The sequence below is a fragment of the Aulonocara stuartgranti genome, assembly GCF_965226115.1.
Source record: "Aulonocara stuartgranti genome assembly, chromosome: 3".
Classification (NCBI taxonomy): domain Eukaryota; kingdom Metazoa; phylum Chordata; class Actinopteri; order Cichliformes; family Cichlidae; genus Aulonocara; species Aulonocara stuartgranti.
The window spans coordinates 15,555,410-15,568,124 of NC_138941.1; the positions used below are offsets into that span (position 1 = coordinate 15,555,410).

Sequence of the window (12,715 nt, forward strand, 5' to 3'; positions counted from 1 at the left end):
AACTTAAACTCTACATGTGGTGTCAGCTATAAACGAGCTCTAGAGTCTAATAACGATGCTTTTATTATTGTCTGGTATCCAACCTAACCCTGGGCCTCTGGCTGAATGTGAAACACCAGCAGATGTTAAAAACTGTCTGGGTTACACATGCATCACGTCGTGTGCTTCCTAACATGGATATGATTGGAATCTGGGCCTGTTCAAGCGGTGCTGGTATCATTGTTGTTTCTGAGACTTTCCAAATCTTTACTGGATAAAAACGTAGCAACTGATGGATTTAACATTTAGCTCTCAGACTGTCCCAGAAAAGGCGGAGGTCTGGAAGTTTATGTGAAGCTCTGTCTTGCTGCTCAAGTCTTGTTCTCTCCATCTGCACCTCAGCCATTTGAAATCTTGGCCTTAACTATTGATCTGTTTGGAAATCAGACTGTTGTTGGCTGCTATCAGCCTCCATCTGCTTCCCCCAGCACATCACCGTCTCTGGTTCAACTTTTATCTGAGCTGCATTTTAATGACGTCTTTCAGATGGATGGTTTTCATTGGGACTGGCTTTCTTCTGTGTCTGATGATTTTAAGGCACGCTGCTTGTTTTTAAAACTGACTCAAATTATTTAAAGCCTCACACGCCTTGATCCTAAACACCCAGATAAATCTGCTCTTATTGACCTTTATTAACTAATATGCTGCGTAAGTTTTCCACATCTGCAGTTTTTGCCAACGACCTGAGTGATCACTGCATAGTTGGTGCTGTGAGAAACACTAAAATCTCACACTCCGAGCCCGCATCAGTTTGAACTGGGGTCGTATTAAACAGGCTGACAATGTCAGTTTGGGAACATTTACAGGAGAGTTGTGTCTACTTTGTGGACAGACACGCCCCTTTTTGCCAGGTCAGGGTGAAAGGTCGGGACAGGCCTGGTTTGGTTCAGTACCGGCTGATCTCCTACATGACAGAAACCAGGCCTGGGCAGGAAGTCTGGCTCTGATGCTGATTGGCTACGTTTTCATTAGCTGTGTAATCGGATTACTGCCTCCATCATCAAGATCCAATGTAACTATTTTTTACTTTAACGACTGACAGTCCAAACGACCGTAGGAGGTTTTGGCAAACTATAAAGTGTCTCTGCCAGCTGTGACTCCTCAGAGATTCCTCCTCACTTAAATATCGACTCCACTCCTGTGTCAAAACTGAAATGTTGCTTTAACAAACACTTTGTTGCTTCTTGTTCTTTGTTCAGCACAGTATCTGATGGTAAACCTCTTGCACACAACTCTGCTCGTAGTTCCTGCTTACTGATACCTTTTCCTTCACACCTGTCACAGTAGAAGAGGTTTGTAAGGCTTTGAATAGCCCCAACACCAGAAACTCGTCCTCACAATCGTTCTCCTTCCTTCTTGCACTTGGCTGCAAATATCATAGCTGAGCCAGTGTCTTATATTTTTAATCTTTCTCTACAACAGAAGGCTTTACCACAGATGTGGAAGTGTGCCTCTGTACTCCCCCACTGAAAGCTGGTGATTCTTCAACAGTTAGTAATTACAGGCCAATTTCCAAACTCTGTGTCTTATCTAAGGTTCTTCAAAGGCTGGTAAATAATCAACTTCAAAGTTATCTGGATGAAAATAGGATTTTATCTCCCTTCCTGTCTGGTTTTAGGAAACTGCACAGTACTGGAACTGCTTCGATAAAAGTTCTCAAAGACGTCTATGAAGCGCTGGATGCAAAGAACTACTGTGCAGCTCTTTTTATTGATCTATCAAAGTCTTTGACACTGTTGACCACAACAAAAACTCTTCTGGCACAACTTCACCTACTTCCAAGCTGCGTGGAGAGGATGAGGATCTAACAGCACAGGAACTCCAGCAACACTCAGCAGCAGCTGCTCCCAGTCCCTTGCTTTATGAGCTGAGCTGCTGACCACAGCATTTTATGTCATAGATTACTGGAAATAGGCCTTTCAGACCGAGCAGCTGGCTGCTTCTCTAATGTTCTTTTGGACATCAGCAGTGCGTTCAGCTCAATGGTCTCTCTTCCAGCTTTTTAAATGTGACTAAACGAGTGCACAGGGTTCTGTCCTGGGCTACTTATGTCAACGGTGTGGCACAAAATCTAGATGCATCTGTTCATTTTATACCATCAACATAGTTTTCAAACCATTACAGCAGCTGTTGATAGTATTCAGTCTCAGCTGGCTCAGACTGGCTTTAAATGTAGAAAAAACCAAAGTCATGTTGTTCACAAACAGAAAGAGGGTCCGGCTTTATTTCCTTCTCCTGTATCTGCTCAAAGTATTTCTATTGAAACTGTGGCCTCGTACACATACCTCGGTATTGTGGTTGATGACAGTCGTTCCTATAAGCCACACATTGAACATCTAATAAAGACACTGAGGCTGAAGTTGGGCTTCTCTTCCAGGAACAGATCATGTTTCACAGGAAAAAGCTTGTTGCTGCCACCTTTTTTTACCTGCCCTGGATTACAGTGACATGATTTATATGAATGACTCTGCTCGCTCTCTTCATCTGTTGGATTTTGTCCATCATGGGGCATTAAGATTTATAACTGCCTGTAAACCTTTAACACACCACTGTACTCTGTGTTCTCTGGTTAACTGGTCCTCATTGGTCTTACACAGGATGGTCCATTAGTATCATTTTATCTATCAATCTGTTTCTGGGTTACTGCCTCCTATTTATCAGAGTACATGTTAGGCAAACAGTTTAGTCACAGCCTGCAGTCTCAGGACATCATTACATCCACTGTTCCATCAGTTCATGCAGAGCTTGGGAAGAAGGCGTTCTCCTTTTCTGCTCCGTCTTCATGGAAAACATAACCGAAGGATTTAAGGCTCTCCGTTGATTTCACTTGCAGACTTCAAAAGACGTACACATGTTTTTGTGAAACCATCTCTGGGAACTTGTTCTCGTTTTTAATGTGACTGAGTACATTACACAAACTTTTCTCTTATTGTTGTAATTTTAATATGTTTGTCTGGAACAGGTCTCTCTTGTAAATGAGACATTGAGTCTCAATGAGCCGACCTGTATAAATAAAGCTTCAATTACAAAGTCCTTTGTATAAAAGTTCCTTCAGCTGCCAGTGGGACGTGCTGTGGCACTATCGGTTGCTGAGCCTTTATATTGTTAGTTAGAAACTACAAATATAATGGCTCACTGTATTTCAGAATCAGAGAAACTTTATTAATCCAGGAGGGAAACTGAGTTGTCATAGCAGCAAATATACAAGAAACAACAAGCACTCATATAAAGTGAGTGTAGAAACAGTTATGATAGATAAATATTCAGATAAATGGAGAAATACAGAAATATAGGTATAAATATACATACCAGTATAAAAGGATAAGTATGTGTGCAAATATATTGTGGTGTACAAAGTGACAAGCTGCATTGACGTAACGTTCCCTCAGACAGCAGGGTTGAAGGAACCTGTTGCTGAAACTGCTGTGCAGATTGTCCAGTGTATCATGGAGGGGGTGAGAGTCATTGTCCATGATTGACAGCAGTGTGTCACAGATCACCTCCTCCAGGTGGTCCATTTACCATCTGAGCCTTCGTAGAAAGTAAAGCTGGCTCAGACCCTTTTTGTAGGCAGCGTCCATGTTGGCAGACCACTCCAACCTGTGATCCAGATGAACTCCCAGATACTTAAAGGATGTGACTATTTCAACATCATTCCCACCAGTGCAGACAGAGGAGGGATCTGTTTCTGCCAAAGTCCACCACCAGCACCTTTGTTTTGGCCACATTCAGTTTCAGGTGATTCTCCTCACACCACCTCACGAACCGACCAATCAGCCCTCTGTATTCCTCTTCCCTTCCCATTCCCTCTTTAATCCAGGATCTCAACCAGTTTGTTATGTTCTCTCTTATAACTTAACTGGTAAAGTAACAACACCTGTTTGGTTGTTAGTAACTTACTTTATTAACCATGTTGTGGAAAGGCACAGGCATATCAATGCGCACATGCACCACACTTGGTGTTCTCTACTTTATCACAAAATATAAACTGATTTTACTAAATACATAACAGCTCCTCCCATCCAGCTTTGATGAACACATTAAGTATCAAACAATTAAGGTATTTTCAGGTAAATGCCGTAACCCAATAATTGTACTTAAACTGAAATATGACACCTACTCAGTGATTTACAACACAGAGTTAGGTTGTTTCCTCTTAAACATTTTAACTGCTTTCCTTACAAAATGAACTGGAAACCTATAAGTTCAGTCTCTGGGGTGCTCTGGGATTTCTCTCAGGGTAACGTCTGCCTGTTTGGTCAGAGTCCATAGTGCTCTGTGTGGAAAGTTCAGGTGTTTGAACATTGGTGTCGCCAAAGTGCTTGCTCATAGGGGGTCATATGATTGTTGGGTTTTTCTCTGTATCTATGAAGCGCCTTGAGGCGACTTTTGTTGTGATTTGGCGCTATATAAATACAATTGAATTGAATTGAATTGAATTGGTGGTTTCACGTAAACCCTGAACCTCAGGTGGTGAAGCGAGGGCAAACTCTTCTGAATCTTGAGGTGTAGATGTGTGCTCTCAGGTTGCTCTGGAACCACGTGACATTCTGCATCTAGAATCTGATCAACATGTCTATGCCAGACTAATTTGGCTCCAACATTCATGGTGTATATCAGCGGTCCAGTCCGTGAATGAATCGTGCCAGACTGACATTTCCCATTTCTCTCTCTCTCGCCAGGGCTGAACTCATTATGGGTTCACGCCAGAGGCGGAGCCAGACATTTGAAACACCCGGGGCTTAGCCCAAAAGGGTCGTATGCATGTGGGATTTTTTTTTCCCCTTGGGGGGGGGGGGGGGGGGTAGAAATGACTGAAAGATTAATTGGCTCTGTTTTGAGTTTTGTTCAAAAAAGAATGACTTCATATAGGGAAAAATATATATCACATATGCAGGACACCTTAAACTAGTTTTTTAATTAAGCAGCAAGGCAGAACAAAGTCGGGGCTGTATCAAGACACGAGGACTAAACCCCAATTCAACCAGACCCAGAACTGATCCGGAATTAAAACAGGACTACAACAGTTCAAAATCAGGACTACTGAGGACTTAACCAAGACAGAACCAGAATCAGAACTAGATGATAGTAGCACTAAAAATCATCATAGACCTGCACTACATTTATTTTTTAATTTTACCAAAGTACAATATTTAGATTGAGAAAAGTTTATATAATTATTTAGCCTTGTTGTGCAAACAAGCCTGCAGAACTTAATAAATATAGAATTTGAAAAATAACAAACCTAAAAAGAAACACTAGGTACGAGATACATGAGGACCTATGATACGGTGATACTTTTGGCAAACGACCATTTGACTAACATGTGTGTCTCACCTGCTCTTGTTCATCTCTGTTCTGTCCTCATTCTCCTCTCTCTCCCTCTCTGTTCCTCTCTCTCTCTTTGTGCTGACAATCATCAAATATACAGATATTTACAAAATCTTCAGATAAAAACACAAACATTTTTTTAATTGTAACATCAAATCAGACTAAATGTTTATTTTTTTTTAGATTGATAAATATAAAAAACATATTTGTTAACTTTAAGAGTAAAGAGAGAAACTATCTGTATTTCTTAATTGCAAATGGCACCAAATTGTATTCAAAATTGAGCCACACTCATGGAGCTCCACAGTTCTTTTCCTGGTGTTTTGGTTGACATCTCTTGATTTTCCCATGTCACAGAAACAGGCTCTGTGTTTTTCCTTATATGCATCCACAGCTGTGCCACCAATTTACTCACGTGGACTCTACTAACCTATCAGAAGCTTCTGCAGCTCAGAATGGAATCGTCTGGAGTTTCTTATTAATTAACAATAAACTTAGTGTATATGTACTCCTAAATTTGATGAAAGTGATAAAAAACAGAAAGCTCTGTCTCTTTATTCTGACATTTAACTAATTCAAAATATATTTCAATATTTATCTAAAACAAAAGTTTACTCTAAATTGATGTTGTACAGTAAAAATGTTTTATGTTTTCTCCCTAAAGTGTAAATATCTGGTTACAAATGTGAATATCCTGCTGTGTCCTGAAATCCCTCTTGTTTTGCATAGAAATATACTGAACAACATACAAAGCATAATATATAAAATAACATTTACCTGAGTTTTTTCTTTGAAAGAACCCTCTAATGTCCATTCTTATATTTCAGTGCATAACTGAAACCGATTTAGTCGGGGAGGGTAAGAACTGAAAATATGAAATAAACACACGTAAGCTAAGACTCTCTAAAAAAAATAGCATTTGTTCGGCTTTTCATTTCGCCATTTGTTGATTCACTTGAAGAGCAAGTAACGTAATATTGGGCAAGTGATCAGTTTGATATCAATCTTTCGTGATACACCGTCATATTTACATTATTTGTACAGTACGAATGATTTGCTTTGGTACCTGGTCAAACTTAAGCTCTCCTTAGTATGGCTGGCTCCGTCTCTCCAACAGCGCACTCACGGGCAGCAGCTGCCCCGCCCCCTCGCTCAGTCGCTTAGTGCCTGAGCTCGGATCATACCAATATCGGGTGGGATTCACGCACAGTCGTAAATTCCAACAGTGTGCACTATGTGCTTCGAATATTGTGTGTACTTTTTGTTTTATACAGTTGTCTGCCAGGCATCTAACTATGAAAAAAATTACACTCCAAAATACCCCGGGCTTCTGACAAAACAACCCGGGCTTAAGCCCAGTAAGCCACCCCCACGCTCCGCCCCTGGTTCACGCCCTTGGCCCACGCCCTCGGAGGAAGAAACACCTGTGCCTCATCAGTGTGGACGATATTTAAGCCAGGAAGCAACGGCTGTTCTTCGCTGGATCGTTGTGAGGATCGCGTCAGTGAAAGTCGAGCGTCTAAGCAAGTGTTTTCCCCTGCAGTGTGTGTTTGGAATCTAACAAGCGTTTCTTTGTGTACAGACTCCCTGGACTGTTTCCCTGGTGTTCCCTGAGCGACGAGTGTGCGAGTAGGTTCGTGTTTGGATTGTGTGGAGAGACGAGGGTGTTCCCCTGGATTCTCCCCGGAGCCCTGCCCCCCTCACCTTTTGTACATAGCAAAAGGTATATACACTCATTGGACATTGTTCTTTAATAAATTTTCTAGTGTGCATCATCCCTGGAGTCCAGCGCGTGAGTCCCCTTTGTACATCGTGACACTTTGAGGGTAAACACAAGCTCCAGCAGCTGTGCTCTGAGGAAACAAGCTGTCATATTTTTCGCACTCTTAGACAAACTTAAAATCCTCTAATTTTCTCAAAAATCGACAGTGTGCTTTATTGGCCTAAAACTATGGTACATTTGCAAATTGTGTGCACAATATTAGAACTAAATTCTTTTATATTGACAAACAGCGGCCCGCATTAAACTGTGACTGTCACCAGGTAATGTGGGCGTGTTTGCTGAATAAGCAGCAGGTGTTAAACAGCTGACAGGTGAACAGGATGCATGCAGGTAAACTCGAGGGCCCTTTGAGCTGATCGGTGGTGTCGTGAGGAGATTTCAGCTCATTATTCATGTTACAGAAACACAGAGGTACGAGACCAGGCAGAAGACTTTCTGATTATTTGTTTTTAGTTAAAATAATTCCATTGTTGTCTAGTGATGGTGTGGTAAAGCTCTGTGAATGTGTCCAATTTTTCTGTCTTTGTTGCTTCACCCAAAGGCAGATCACACAAAGTTTAACTGCTTATTATGAAGAAATGACATCTGCTGGTCATTTAATGTTCAGAGCACTGCTGTGAGAATACCTGTAGGACACATACCAGTGGATATGTAAGCACATGCACAGCTGCAGGGCTAGAAGGGCCCAAATGAATTAAATAAATAGATTCTTAAATAAATGATTAACTGTGTCAATAAGTGATTAATTAAATACATTTAAAATCAATAAATTTGAAATGAATTTATTGGAAATTACTTGGCGTTAAATCAATGATGTATGTATTTAATTTATTAAGTATTTTGAACTTAATTCATTAATGACATTTAATTATTTAATGATGACTAATTGATTATTGATGATTAATTAACCCTCCACATGATTTAACGTCTATAGAGATGATATTTTATCTAGATCACACTCTCACAGTGAGACACGGTGGATACACAGACGGACCAGCAACTACAATGAAGAAGACGCGACTTAAATACACACAGAGAAACACAGGGAGATTACACACAGGTGGTGGACACAGCTGGCAGTAACGAGACGAGACAAGGGAGGTAAAACTGAACACGCTCACATGAGATGCAGACCTTCACAATAAAACAGGAAACAAGAAAACACTACACAAAGCTGCAGACTCGACACTGAGAGAGAAAATGACACATGCATCGATGATCATTTATTGAAGCTTTTGACCTTATACTAACATCTGTGTTCCTGTGATTGTTATAACTTCTGATGAATCTTCTATTTACAGGTGTTAGGATAATGATATAATTTTTCATTGCAGGTGTAACCACGATCATTTTTATACATATTGCAACTTGTTGCTCATTGTAGAGTTGTGCTCAAGTTAATAAGGGTTAAAAGCTACAGTCAGCGCGAATGTCTGACTGATCTATTGAGGGGAAAGGCTTCGAGCATGGAGGGCCGCACGCGCTTACAAAACACTGATATCATGTTATTCTTTGTGATCTTTTCTTAAATTATGTCTTTAAGGTTAGTTTAAATAGTGGCAGTTAATTAAACGAGATTCATTAAAATATTAAATACCTGAGTCAGAACGTTACACGCGGATCACCTTAAGAGTCTGGGAAACTTTGTAGCTGCCTAATTTTTTTTTTGAATGTTCTAGCTCCGTTGATTTGACACATTGGAATGTGTCAAAAAAGGGGGGGGAAGGTTGAGCTTTAACATCAAACCAGGATTATTTGAACATTTTATAACTTCATTTGTGTCTTTAATAATTTAGGAATGGTAAAGCTTAAGCTAATAGCGGTCCGAGAAGACGGACCTTTTAGAGAATCAGTGAAAAAGCATAAACTATCACTTTCATGTTTAATCATTACTCATTGAAATGAACTGAATAGCGTTTAGAAGATTTGTTAATTTTTTGTCTTTTGTTAAAAAGAGGGGTTTCAATAATCTTCAGACACACCTTGCAAATGTGCTTATAACGAGTTGGCACTCGGCCTTTTGAAGGTCAGAAGCTTCGTTCGGCGTGACTGTCCGGACTGATAAAGTGTAAGAAATGCCTTGAGTGCGGAGGGCTAAATGCAAACACTGCTTACACACACATAAGATATGATTAGAATAAGTCCCTGGGACATTCTGAATGTTTTAGACCAATTCTGAATCACTAGAAGGTCAGTAGATAATAACATTAGATTATTAGGGTTAGGAAGAGAGGTGTTTTGGTTTTCTGTCTCTTACAGAGAAAGGAACAGACACCAGACGAGGTCACAGAGATGCGAGGACCCTCCGTAGCAGAGTCAGACACAGTGACTGCCGAGACATCAACTGGGTCCAAGGGTCATGGCGTTTGGGCTCCAGCTAGTCACCACAAAAGGATGGATCCCATAAACACAGCAATAACCATGAAGGGGTTGGCGGAAATCCGGGAACACCAGACCAACGAAGTTCGAGAGGCTTTTGGGCAAAAAGGGGACACCTTCCTGTTCCTTTTTCTGGAGAATACACAGATCGTTGTTTGAAATCGGAGCAGAATAATCCCCTGATCTGTGTTACGACTGAAGGGTTGTCTAACCCCTAAGGTTGAGGAATTAAGAGCAGAGGATCACCCAACTGGACGACACTGGTAGCTGCAGCAATAAAATAAAGGTTAAGAGCTCTTCGGACAGAGGTTCTAGTCTACGTCTGAATGGTATCAGGGAACACCAAATAAAGCTGTGGGAGAACAGGGGAGTGTCATCTGGACCTGCTATCCTTGTAGTAATAGTTTGTCTTGCACCTGACTTGCGCAAACACAGAGGTCATCTTACATATGGTTTGCCCCTCAGGGGGACAAAGGACCTCAGGAGTGAGAAGAGATGAACCCGGCCACACTGGGCTACAGGGTGTTTGTGAGGTCATTATTCTAATGACCTCATCAGGGGGAATTGTAAAATTATGATATTATTTTATGCCATGTTATACCCCTAATTAAAGATTGTGAATTATTATGTAGTTTTAGTTTGCATTATTCTCCTGAATTAGAAGAAGCTGATAACTATTGCATTAGTTAAACTGATTTGCATTACATTAAATTGCTGACTTGTTGTGAATGAATGATATTGTTTTATGATGCATTATATTGCTGAGTTATAAGAAATACTGTTCGCAGAAGGTTATTGTCTAATTTGTCTGAGTAGAAGAGAACAGAGTGTGCTGGAGTTTTCTGCCCCATTTCAGCAGGAGCAGATAAACAGGGAGCCAAGGTCGTAGCTTAGGCGCTGTGTGAGAGAGAGCATGTGAATGTTTAGGCTTTTTATGATAAGGTGGAGGCACCAGAGGTTATAAAAGTTTGAGCAATGCTCCACCATTTTGAGATTTTGAGGCTGTCTGCATCAGTGTCCATCTCCCACGTGTGTGATCATTAAATCATCGTTTGACTCAACCCGGCCGGACCAGTGTTGTTATTGTGGTTTTTTCTCTTGTCTCCATCCCCAATATTTTGAACCTTAACAGCTTGGGGGCTCGTCCTGTGGTATTGGGGTGGAATTTAAAAGTTTGGACGGTCCGAGGTTGTCGAACGGACAGGCACGAGCCAGTGGTCTGATGTGAGTGGACAAAAGCCGGCTTATCTAAAGGTAAGGCACTACCTGTTGAATGATTTCCAAAATGTGCCAAATTGGATATGACTAAATTAAAGTCTACTCACTGAAATTACTGGTAGAGTGTCTGTTTTGATTTTGATGAGAATCACCGTGTGGTATGCAGTTAAAGTTGCTTAAGAGTATTTAATGAAGTTGAAGAAATATGAAACTGTTCCAGAAGTAACAGAGAATGTTGGGTTTGAGTCCCTGGATGTTGAGCTGAAGGCTCAGGTAGTTTGGTAGGGAAATTAGGACAGAAACTGTTCCAGAAGTAACAGATACTGTTTAATAGTTTTACAAATTAGGTCAGAAACTGTTCCAGAAGTAACAGAGACTGTTGAATTGGTCGTAAAAAAGTTATCTTTCTTCGGTGAGACCCGTTATGGTAAAATTTCTCAAAATCAGTTAGGTGAAAATTGTTATAGGACGGCACTGGAAGATGCTAAGAAGCACATAGCCCGGAGGTTACGCTCCCTCCTGGCCGTGGACGCGCGGTCTTGACCTGTCGGCGAACAGGGGTAGTTCAGTTTTGGTTTAACTGTGGGGTACAGGGCATCCCGAAATAAGCTAGGAGTTACCGAGTCTCCTCACCGTTTTAAACGGTGTCATGTGCTTGTTTGGATACTGTTAAATTGAGTTAGGGATTTTAGAAATTAGGTCAGAAACTGTTCCAGAAGTAACAGATACTGTTTAATTGATTACAAAAAAGTTAACTTTCTTCGGTTGGACCCGTTATGGTTAAATTTGTCGAAATTTCTTAGGTGCTCAATCTGTTAGGCCTGTCAGTGATTGTAAATACAAGACGTCTTTGTAATATAAAATAGAAGAGTTTTGTCTGAGCTTTGTGTGACCCTGTGTGTGACGACAGCGCACTGCAGCGCTGCGAGCTATTTTTAGACGGTGTGTGAACATGCAAATGAGCTGTGACGCGCACAGAGGACTTTGCTTCCTGTTTAGCGTGTTTTTGAGTTTTATAATTTTGATTTGCAAACAATGATACATGCCTGTAATTAAAACGCTGATTTTGCTGATTATGATACTACAAATAAGGTTTCGAATGACTAGGGTGTGAATGAGGTTGGGTTTTAAAGCTGAAACTCAGAGAGGAGTGTGTTGGGAGACTGGCATGTAGTCTGCAGTGCAAAGGTGGGCGTCTTGCCTGCTAGTCTATTTAACAGTGATGAAAATGATATTAAATAAATCTCTCAGTGTGTTGATACAGGTGGCTATGGGGCTGGACCAACTGCCCCCACAAGCACGGCGGCCGAAGCAAAATTATAGTAATGGAAACCAAACTCAGCAAGAATCAGCAGCTGTGGAAAAGACAGCAGCTAGCAGAGAATTAAAGGAGAAATTAAGAGAAGTTTTACACATAAAATTGCGGCCAACACACTTGTGGAGGTTGGGAAGGCGCCTGGAGCATCACAACAAGAAGGTGAAACAAAAACACACACAAGCAGAGAAATGTGAGAGAGAGGCACGTGCTAGAGAAATGCCTCGTTTGAGAAAAAACGTTAAATTAGCCCATGTACAAACGCACATACACGCAATGAAGAAACAGCTTACACCCATGAACACGTGAAGATTTTCCAGCAAGTTTAAAGCAGTGAAACTTAACATACACCCGCCGTTACACAATAAAGTTTATCCACTACTAACAAATAAACCCTCTGGGTTGCAGGACAACAACTTAACTTCAAAAAAAAAAAAAAAAAAATCACAACCAGTGATAACACGACAAATTTAGTGGTTAATAAAAGTCAAATTGTGACATGTTTTCTTCTGATTGATTAATACAAGTGAGTACTGAATGAAAGAAAATTCCATTTTTGTGCTTTAAACATGATCTTAAGAATTTTAACATGTACCTGTGTTGTCCTGTCAGCTTGGTGGGTTATGAGAGGATTATATGGTGAAAAAAAA

The 12,715-nt window shown here is 40.7% G+C and overlaps 1 long non-coding RNA gene across 1 annotated transcript; it reads right to left on the bottom strand.

The window, feature by feature from the left end:
* Window positions 1–4,839: 4,839 nt before the first annotated feature.
* Window positions 4,840–6,544, bottom strand: LOC309702661. The gene is made up of 3 exons (XR_014275690.1): window positions 6,437–6,544; window positions 6,148–6,235; window positions 4,840–5,448 (listed from the first exon to the last, which is right to left on the bottom strand). It is a non-coding gene; the product is annotated as an uncharacterized lncRNA (long non-coding RNA).
* Window positions 6,545–12,715: the final 6,171 nt, after the last annotated feature.